This window comes from Erythrolamprus reginae, chromosome 1 (assembly GCF_031021105.1).
Source record: "Erythrolamprus reginae isolate rEryReg1 chromosome 1, rEryReg1.hap1, whole genome shotgun sequence".
NCBI lineage: Eukaryota > Metazoa > Chordata > Lepidosauria > Squamata > Dipsadidae > Erythrolamprus > Erythrolamprus reginae.
The window spans coordinates 312,680,664-312,690,546 of record NC_091950.1 but is presented as its reverse complement, the minus strand read 5'-3'; positions in this window follow the sequence as shown (position 1 = coordinate 312,690,546).

The window sequence follows — 9,883 nt, the reverse complement described above, 5'->3', positions numbered from 1 at the left end:
CTCATCCTTTCTAGGCCAAGCCATTAGCCAAGCTCTTTAAAATGAAGGACACTGACTATTGCTTCTTGCTAAGTCACAAACACACAAACTGCATAACAGATAGCACTCCGGTTATGTCCATTTGTTCAGAAACCATTCAAACTTAGGTTGGCACCAAACTTGCTTCTCATCCTTGAAGTTGTCGTTGTTGCAGCATTTACGTGGTCACGTGATTGTGTTTTGGGCCTTTGACAACCGGCTTGCAGTTAAAATGAGTTGCAGCATCTTGCAGTCACATGATTGCCATTTGTGACTTTTTCTGACTGTTTCCTGCAAGCAAAGTCAATGGGGAAACTGCCAAAGAAAATCTCAAATTGTTCCTGCAAGCCATGCTCTGAAGCACCTGTCTGTGACACCTTCCTACCCTGCTTGACCGGGACCCATACCTGCCCATGCTCAATACTGTCTGCCCATGGTACCTATCCACCTGTAGCTCTCACCTGCCAGCCTGCTTGCCTCTCCTGTTCCCATGTTGTAATCATGTGGGATCCTTGGTTAATAACCTGTGTCCTTCTGGGGTTAAGAATAGCAGATGGGACTGTGGGGATTGCCATTACTGAGCAATGGAGTCACATGACTTTCCACTCTGGACACATTACTAGTGACAGAAATTCCAGTCCCAAAAGCCTGAGGACTACCTGCTTGGCAATCTGTAATGGCTGCCTAAGAAAATCTACCCTAAGGTCATTAAATCTGGGCAAATGCCAAGATCTGGATATAGGAAGCTGTGGTTAAATCTGAATTGTATTTACTTGTACAAGCTTATCGGAAAACTTCCCTCTCTTCCAGGAGATGGAAAAATCTGATTTATGGTTTTAAATTAAACATTTTCCTTTCTTTTTCAAGTGGCATTGACCTTAAATTATGAGATATATATGTGTGTGTATGTATGTGTGTGTAGATTGTTGTGAGTTCAGTTTTTCCCCTGTGTAATATTTTGAGTGTCTTTGCGATGTTTCGGCGAAATCACATTCGCCACCATATTCAACCATACTCAAAGCAGCACAAAACCAATAACTTCAGCCTGATGATGGCGAATGTGATTTCGCCAAAACATTGCAAAGACACTCAAAATATTACACAGGGAAAAAACCTGAACTCACAACAATCTACATACATATACTCGTGAAAATCTATAAAAACAAAATTGAACGGGTCCAAAGACGGGCTACAAAAATGATGGAAGTTTTAAGCATAAAACTTATCAGGAAAGACTTAATGAACTCAGCCTGTATAGCCTGGAGCAGTGTTTTTCAACCAGTGTGCCGTGGCACACTAGTGTGCCGCGAGACATAGTCAGGTGTGCCGCGAAGCTCAGAGAGAGAAAGAAAGCAAGAGAGAAAGAAAGAGAAAGAAAGAGAGAGAAAGAGAGAGAGAGAGAGAGAAAGAAAGAAAGAAAGAAAGAAAGAAAAAGAAACAGAGAAAGAAAGCAAGAGAGAGAAAGAAAAAGAAAGAAAGCAAGAGAGAGAAAGAAAAAGAAAGAAAGCAAGAGAGAGAGAGAAAGAAAGCAAGAGAGAGAGAAAGAACGAGAAAGCAAGCAAGAGAGAGAGCAAGAGAGAGAAAGAAAGCAAGAGAGAGAGAGAAAGAGAGGGAGGGAAGGAGAGAGAGAGAAAGACATGGAGGTAAGGAGGGAGAGAAAGAGCAAGAAAGACAGGAAGGAAGGAAGAGAAAGAAAGAGAGGGATGGAGAGAGAGAGAAAGAGGAAGGAAGGGAGAGAGAGAGAATTTTTTTGTCCAAACTTTTTTTAGCCCCCCCTCCCGCCCCGCTCAATGTGCCCCAGGGTTTCGTAAATGTAAAAAATGTGCCGCGGCTCAAAAAAGGTTGAAAATCACTGGCCTGGAGGACAGAAGGGAAAGGGGGGACATGATCGAAACATTTAAATATGTTAAAGGGTTAAATAAGGTTCAGGAGGGAAGTTTTTAAAAGGAAAGTGAACACAAGAATGAAGCACAATCTCAGGTTAGTTGGGGGAAAGATCAGAACATGAGAAAATATTATTTTACTGAAAGAGTAGTAGATGCTTTGAATAAACTTCCAGCAGACGTGGTTGGTAAATCCACAGTAACTGAATTTAAACATGCCTGGGATAAACTTATATCCATCCTAAGATAAAATACAGGAAATAGTATAAGGCCAGACTAGATGGACCATGAGGTCTTTTTCAGCCATCAATCTTCTTTGTTTCATGTATGTATGTATGTATGTATGTATGTATGTATGTATGTATGTATACACACACATACCCCCCCCCCAAACTAGTATTCAAAGCCAGATGGTTTAAAGCATGTTTGTTGTGATTTGTTTGCTACAGAACTCAAAAAATTACAGCACAGAGCAACCAAAATGAGAAAAAGTTCGAATAAGGACGAGTAAGGATAAAAATTATGGATGTTGAGAACATGTTTGCCTGAACTGTGTTGTTAGAAATCAAAACCATCCAACAGAGCTGAATGGTGGGAAGTTTTGCGCTCGCTGCTGTGGGTGGCCTTTCCACAGGCATTTGTTGGCTATTGTACAGGAACAGAGGACCCGGATTGTGGGGGCAATAGGCTGGCTCTGTTAAAAAGTGCTATGTAAGCCGCCCTGAGTCTAAAGAGAAGAGTGGGATAAAAATTGAATAAATAAATAAACACCGGCCTTGCAATGCCAGTGATCTGAGTCAACACAGCTCTTCAGTCTTCTGATCTAGCCAATATGTTTATTTATTTATTTATTTATTATTTGGATTTGTATGCCGCCCCTCTCCGAAGACTCGGGGCGGCTCACAACAAGTGAAAACAAATAATAATCCAATTAATTAAAATATTTAAAGATTTTAAAAAAACCCATATACTAACAGACACACACTCAAGCATACAATGTTTAAATTAAACATGCCCAGGGGGAGATGTTTAATTTCCCCATGCCTGATGGCAAAGGTGGGTTTTGAGGAGTTTACGGAAGGCAGGAAGAGTAGGGGCAGTTCTGATCTCCGGGGGGAGTTGGTTCCAGAGAGCCGGTGCCGCCACAAAGAAGGCTCTTCCCCTGGGACCCGCCAACCGACATTGTTTAGTTGACGGGACCCGGAGGAGGCCCACTCTGTGGGACCTAATCGGTCGCTGGGATTCGTGCGGCAGAAGGCGGTCTCGGAGATATTCTGGTCCGATGCCATGAAGGGCTTTAAAGGTCATAACCAACACTTTGAATTGTGACCGGAAACTGATCGGCAGCCAATGCAGACTGCGGAGTGATGGTGAAACATGGGCATACCTGGGTAAGCCCATGACTGCTCTCGCAGCTGCATTCTGCATGATCTGAAGTTTCCGAACACTTTTCAAAGGTAGCCCCATGTAGAGAGCATTACAGTAGTCGAACCTCGAGGTGATGAGGGCATGAGTGACTGTGAGCAATGAGTCCCGGTCCAGATAGGGCCGCAACTGTTGCACCAGGCGAACCTGGGCAAACGCCCCCCTCGCCACAGCTGAGAGATGGTTTTCTAATGTGAGCTGTGGATCGAGGACGCCCAAGTTGCGGACCCTCTCTGAGGGGGTCAGTAATTCCCCCCCCAAGGTAATGGACGGACAGATGGAATTGTCCTTGGGAGGCAAAACCCACAGCCACTCCGTCTTATCCGGGTTGAGCTTGAGTCTGTTGACACCCATCCAGGCCCCAACAGCCTCCAGGCACCGGCACATCACTTCCACCGCTTCGTTGACTGGGCATGGGGTGGAGATGTAAAGCTGGGTATCATCGGCATATTGATGATACCTCACCCCATGTCCTTGGATGATCTCACCCAGCGGTTTCATGTAGATGTTAAATAGCAAGGGGGAGAGGACCGACCCCTGAGCCACCCCACAAGGGAGAGACCTCGGAGCCGACCTCTGACCCCCCACTAACACCGACTGCTACCGGCCAGAGAGGTAGGAGGAGAACCACTGAAGCACAGTGCCTCCCACCCCCAACCCCTCCAACCGGTGCAGAAGGATACCATGGTCGATGGTATCGAAAGCCGCTGAGAGATCGAGGAGCACCAGGACAGAGGATAAACCCCTGTCCCGGGCCCGCCAGAGATCATCCATCTAGTTGGGCTAGTTTAAGGCAAGACATAAGGGACTTCCAGTTTCCTATTTATTTTCACACCATAGAATGAGCAGAACGGATAAGAACTTGAGGTTTTTCAAGACAGATCCTGGTACTATTGAACTACTGCGGTTTGCTGTTATGCCTGAAAACTTCCTTGTTTTAGATTATAGACTAGAGCAGAGGTCCCCAATCTTTTTTGCACCAGGGACCAGCTTTAAGCTAGACCAATTTTCCACGGCCCGGAGGGGGGGGGCTTTGGTCATATGGGGGTGGGGTTATGGAGGGGTGGAGCTTAGTGACGCAGCCCTCCACACGTCTCCACAGGGCGGGGAGAATCAGGAGGCTCCTTTGGCGGCTGGGGGCTGCCTGGCTTTGTGATTTTGGCTGGGGGGGGGAGTTAGGAAGGTCCTACTTCTCCACCCCCCAGCCAAAAATTCAAAGCCTATCTGCTGGATACGGGCGATGAGTGGGACAGAGCGGCACGGAAGCCTCTTGCAGCAGCTGCTACAGCCACCGGCTTCCGCGCCGCTCGTTCCACCCATCGCCCGTATCCAGCAGAAGCTGCTGCCTGAGTGCTCTTGGCCGGCGGGATTCAAAGTGCTGGGGTGGGGGGTGTCCCGACAGCCCCCCCACCCCAGTGCTTCGCCTCCCGCTGGGACACCCCCCACCCCAGCACTTTGAATCCCACCGACCAAGAGCACTCGGGCAGCAGCTTCTGCTGGATACGGGCAATGGGTGGGACGAGCGGCATGGAAGCCTCTTGCAGCAGCTGCCACAGCCACCGGCTTCGGCGTCGCTCGTCCTGCTCATTGTCCGTGTCTGGCAGAAGCTGCTGCCCGAGGCTTTGAGTTTTTGGCTGGGGGGGGGAGAAGTAGGACCTTCCTAAGTCCCCCCCAGCCAAAAACTCAAAGCCTATCTGCTGGATACGGGCGATGAGTGGGACAGAGCGGCGCGGAAGCCTCTTGCAGCAGCTGTCACAGCCACCGGCTTCGGCGCCGCTCATCCCGCTCATCGCCCGTATCCAGCAGATAGGCTTTGAGTTTTTGGCTGGGGGGGGGGAGAAGTAGGACCTTCCTAACTCCCCCCCAGCCAAAATCACAAAGCCAGGCAGCCCCCAGCCGCCAAAGGAGCCTCCTGATTCTCCCTGCCCTGCCCGACGCCCCACCCTGTCCTGCATAATGTCCTCTGCCGGGAGGGCAGCGCCGCCGCGGACTGGCTGGAAAACCCCAACGGCCCGGTCCCGGTCCGCGGACCGGCGGTTGGGGACCTCTGGACTAGAGCAGTGATGGCGAACCTTTTTTTTTGGTTGAAAAAAGCTTGTGCGCACACACACATGCCCACACCCATAATTCAACACCCTCGTGACCTGCCCCTGCGCATGTGGACGTGTCCCCGCCCTGCTGCCCCATTCCCTGCACATGACCACCCCACTGCCCCATTTCCTGACTTCTGGTGAGCCCGGTAGGCCCATTTGGCCTTCCTCAGGCTCCAGAGGCATTCTTGGAGTCTGGGGAGGGTGAAAATGCCCCTCCAGAGGCTGGAAACGCCCTCCCAGAGCCTCTGCGCAAGCCAAAAATCAGCTGACTGCATACACATATATACTGGAGGGCACCTGCTCACGTGCCAGCAGATATGGCTCCGTGTACCACTTGTGCCATAGGTTCGCCATCACGGGACTAGAGATTACATCAGCCTTAAATAAGTACCAAAACCTCTGGGGGACGGGGTACCTCCTCACAATTTTAAGATTAGGAAATTTAAAGAAAAAGAATAGGGTCTTGTTTTAATGGATGCTTAAATGTGAGGTGGGTAGTTTAGCAGGGCCTGAAGGCCAGATATGACATAAAGCAATTGGAAGCTTTATCCAGTGTACCACCACATGAAAGAAAGAGCATGTTTTTGCCAGATGCATTACAACCACCAAGGAGGAAAATCTGAAAACCTCTTATTACTTGTCTCCTCCTTCTTTGGAAATGATCCTCTTCCTGAATGGCCACGTAATTCTCTGGGTGGAAGCATTTCTAGATATGGCAAGTGGCAATATGATGGAAGGACAGAAGTTCAAGACTTATATTACATCTAAGTATCTGCAGGGCTGGCGAGTTGCCGGCTTTTGTGTTGAGTCCGTGAAGACAATCTTTCTTTTTTCTATTAGATTTCAGATTTAAAAATGAAACTATGGCTATACTAGTCTTGAAACATCTTTTAATTTTGGATGGGAGAAGACTGATGTTTCAACATTAGTATGTAGGCACTATGAATCAGCTACTTGTAATCTAAAGCATCTCGTAGACCATCACTGCTGCTCATCATCTTTGTCCCCTACTAAACTAATAAGCCTTTCCAAATCACAGGCTGCAATCACATATTTTACTATAAAATTATAATGTAATTCTTAATTTTTGCTTGGTATATAGCATAAATTGAATAACTGTAAGCCATAGTTTATGGCTTAGTTGTGTAAACAAGGCTACTGTGATTTTTTAAAAAAAATAAGATTAAAACAAATAATTGCTTAGTATAATGTGGATCAGTCAATGGAGAAATGTTCCTGGTCTTCTGTAATTGTGGGCCAAAAACTAATTCCTACCTCATTTTAAAAGCCTTTAAGTGTTCTCGTCAAACTCCTAATTACTATACACTAGCTTATATTGACCTGGCCTTTATTTGTATGGGAATGTTTTCTCTGCTTTTTTGAGTTTTTTTTCCCCATATAGTTATGCCCACATGTAGCAACTTTTGTGTTTAGCAAAATGCACCAATGACAACTTTGAACAGCAGAGTTCCACTGTTTCACTACTATAATGAGTCACTTTTGTGCAAATGAATTCATATGAAACAGAATACTAATCATTTAAAGCCATTCACTACGTGTATGTAAAACAATGTTTCCTAATTGGAATAAAAACTTTAATAAAGGTAGAGTAAACATTTAGACAGCTACATTTTGAGATAGCAGATTAGGTGATGTTGCTAGATTAATATGAAAATATTCGGGTACACTTCTTTCCTGCATTTTATTCATTTCCTCTATGCCACAATTATCAATCTTGACAACTTTAAGATGTGTGAACTTCAACTGCCAGAATTCCCCAGACAAAACTTGACTGTAGGCCAGGGGCCTCACAACTGGTAGCCCCTGCAGGCTGGATGGGTCATGTGCAGGCCACACCCATCCCAGCTCAGTAAAGGGGAAAAACGTTACAAAACATCATGTGACGGCAATGTGACGTGGTGAGTTTGGTACCTGTGCTCTAGGCAATCTAATTTCTTTCCCCTCAAATCAGGTTGATAACATCTCGTTTCCACAATATAACTATTTCAACAGTTGCTCTCCTTTAATGGGGCAGAAAAACCTCAGAAAATTCTGAGAAGTGCATAGAAATGAGTTCATTGATTCAGTATAGAAACATAGAAGTCTGACGGCAGAAAAAGACCCCATGGTCCATCTAGTCTGCCCTTATACTATTTTCTGTATTTTATCTTAGGATGGATATATGTTTATCCCAGGCATGTTTAAATTCAGTTACTGTGGATTTATCTACCACGTCTGCTGGAAGTTTGTTCCAAGGATCTACTACTCTTTCAGTAAAATAATATTTTCTCATGTTGCTTTTGATCTTTCCCCCAACTAACTTCAGATTGTGTCCCCTTGTTCTTGTGTTCACTTTCCTATTAAAAACACTTCCCTCCTGGACCTTATTTAACCCTTTAATATATTTAAATGTTTCGATCATGTCCCCCCTTTTCCTTCTGTCCTCCAGACTATACAGATTGAGTTCATTAAGTCTTTCCTGATACGTTTTATGCTTAAGACCTTCCACCATTCTTGTAGCCCGTCTTTGGACCCGTTCAATTTTGTCAATATCTTTTTGTAGGTGAGGTCTCCAGAACTGAACACAGTATTCCAAATGTGGTCTCACCAGCATTCTATATAGCGGGATCATAATCTCCCTCTTCCTGCTTGTTATACCTCTAGCTATGCAGCCAAGCATCCTACTTGCTTTCCCTACTGCCTGACTGCACTGTTCACCCATTTTGAGACTGTCAGAAATCACTACCCCTAAATCCTTTTCTTTTGAAGTATTTGCTAACACAGAACTGCCAATACAATACTCAGATTGAGGATTCCTTTTCCACAAGTGCATTATTTTACATTTGGAAACATTAAACTGCAGTTTCCATTGCTTTGACCATTTATCTAGTAAAGCTAAATCATTTACCATATTATAGATACCTCTAGGAATATCAACCCTATTGCACACTTTAGAGTCATCGGCAAATAGGCAAACCTTCCCTACCAAATCTTCCCCTATGTCCCTCACAAACATATTAAAAAGAATAGGACCCAGAACAGACCCTTGTGGCACACCGCTTGTAACCTGACTCTGCTCAGAATACTCGCCATTAACAATAACTCTCTGATGTCTACGCTTCAGCCAGCTGCAAATCCATTGAACTATCCAGGGAATAAGTCCGATCTTCACTAATTTATCTATCAGCTCTTTATGTGGAACCGTATCAAAGGCTTTGCTGAAGTCCAGGTAGGCAATATCCACGGCACCACCTTCATCCAACACCTTTGTGACATAGTCAAAGAAATCAATGAGATTAGTCTGACATGATTTGCCTTCAGTAAAGCCATGCTGATTTGGGTCCAATAAGTTATTGTTTTTTAGGTGCTGATTTATCCTCTTTTTGAGTAGAGTCTCCATCATTTTAACTACAACTGATGTCAAGCTAACTGGCCTGTAGTTACCAGCTTCTTCTCTACTGCCCTTCTTGTGGATAGGCACAACACTGGCCATTCTCCAATCCTCAGGAACATCTCCTGTTAACAAGGATTGGTTAAACAAATCAGTCAGGGGGGTAGCAATGACAGATCTGAGTTCTTTAAGAACTCTCGGGTGGATGCCATCTGGACCCATTGCCTTATTTATCTTTAATCGTTCTAAGTTCTTCTAAGACATCGGCTTCTAAGATCACTGGAGCTGAATCCGTACAGCTGGAAGCAATGCTATATCCCTCCATAGTATTATTTTGTAAGGTGTCTTTTGAGAAAACTGAACAGAAGTAGTTATTGAAATGGTCAGCGATCTCCTTATTCCCATTAATGCATTATTCCCGGTACTAAGCTTCATGATGCCGCAGTTTTTCTTCTTCTTATCACTAATATATCTGAAGAAGGTTTTATCCCCCTTCTTTAGAGATTTGGCAATTTCTTCCTTTTTTGAGGCTTTAGCAGCATATATTATCTGTTTCGCCTCCTTCTGTCTCATTTTATACACCTCCCTATCAGCTATACTTCCAGACTCTCTATACCTCCTATAGGCAGCCTTTTTTTCATTGACTATAGCCCTTACATCATTGCTAAACCATAGCGGTTTCTTCTTCCTTTTACCTTTAGTTATTTGTCTTACATACAGTCCAGTGGCTTTTAAGATGGCCTTTTTTAATACAGTCCACTGGGTGCTCGCTCCTGCCATTTTATCCCTCCCCTTTAATTCATTATCTAAATATTCCCCCATTGCATTAAAATTTGTTTTTCTGAAATCCAATACTTTGGTTGCATTACAGGATTGCTCACAATGCGTTTTTACATCAAACCACAAACATAGATGGTCGCTACAACCTAAATTTTCTCCCACCTTGACATCTGAATACAAAGGATAAATTTGTAAGTATTCAGTGCTTTTTAACTTGCTGTACTCATCGCAATTTCTATCAGATCAACTTGAAATTTGGTACAATTGCACTCCAACCCATCAGTCTAGGAAGG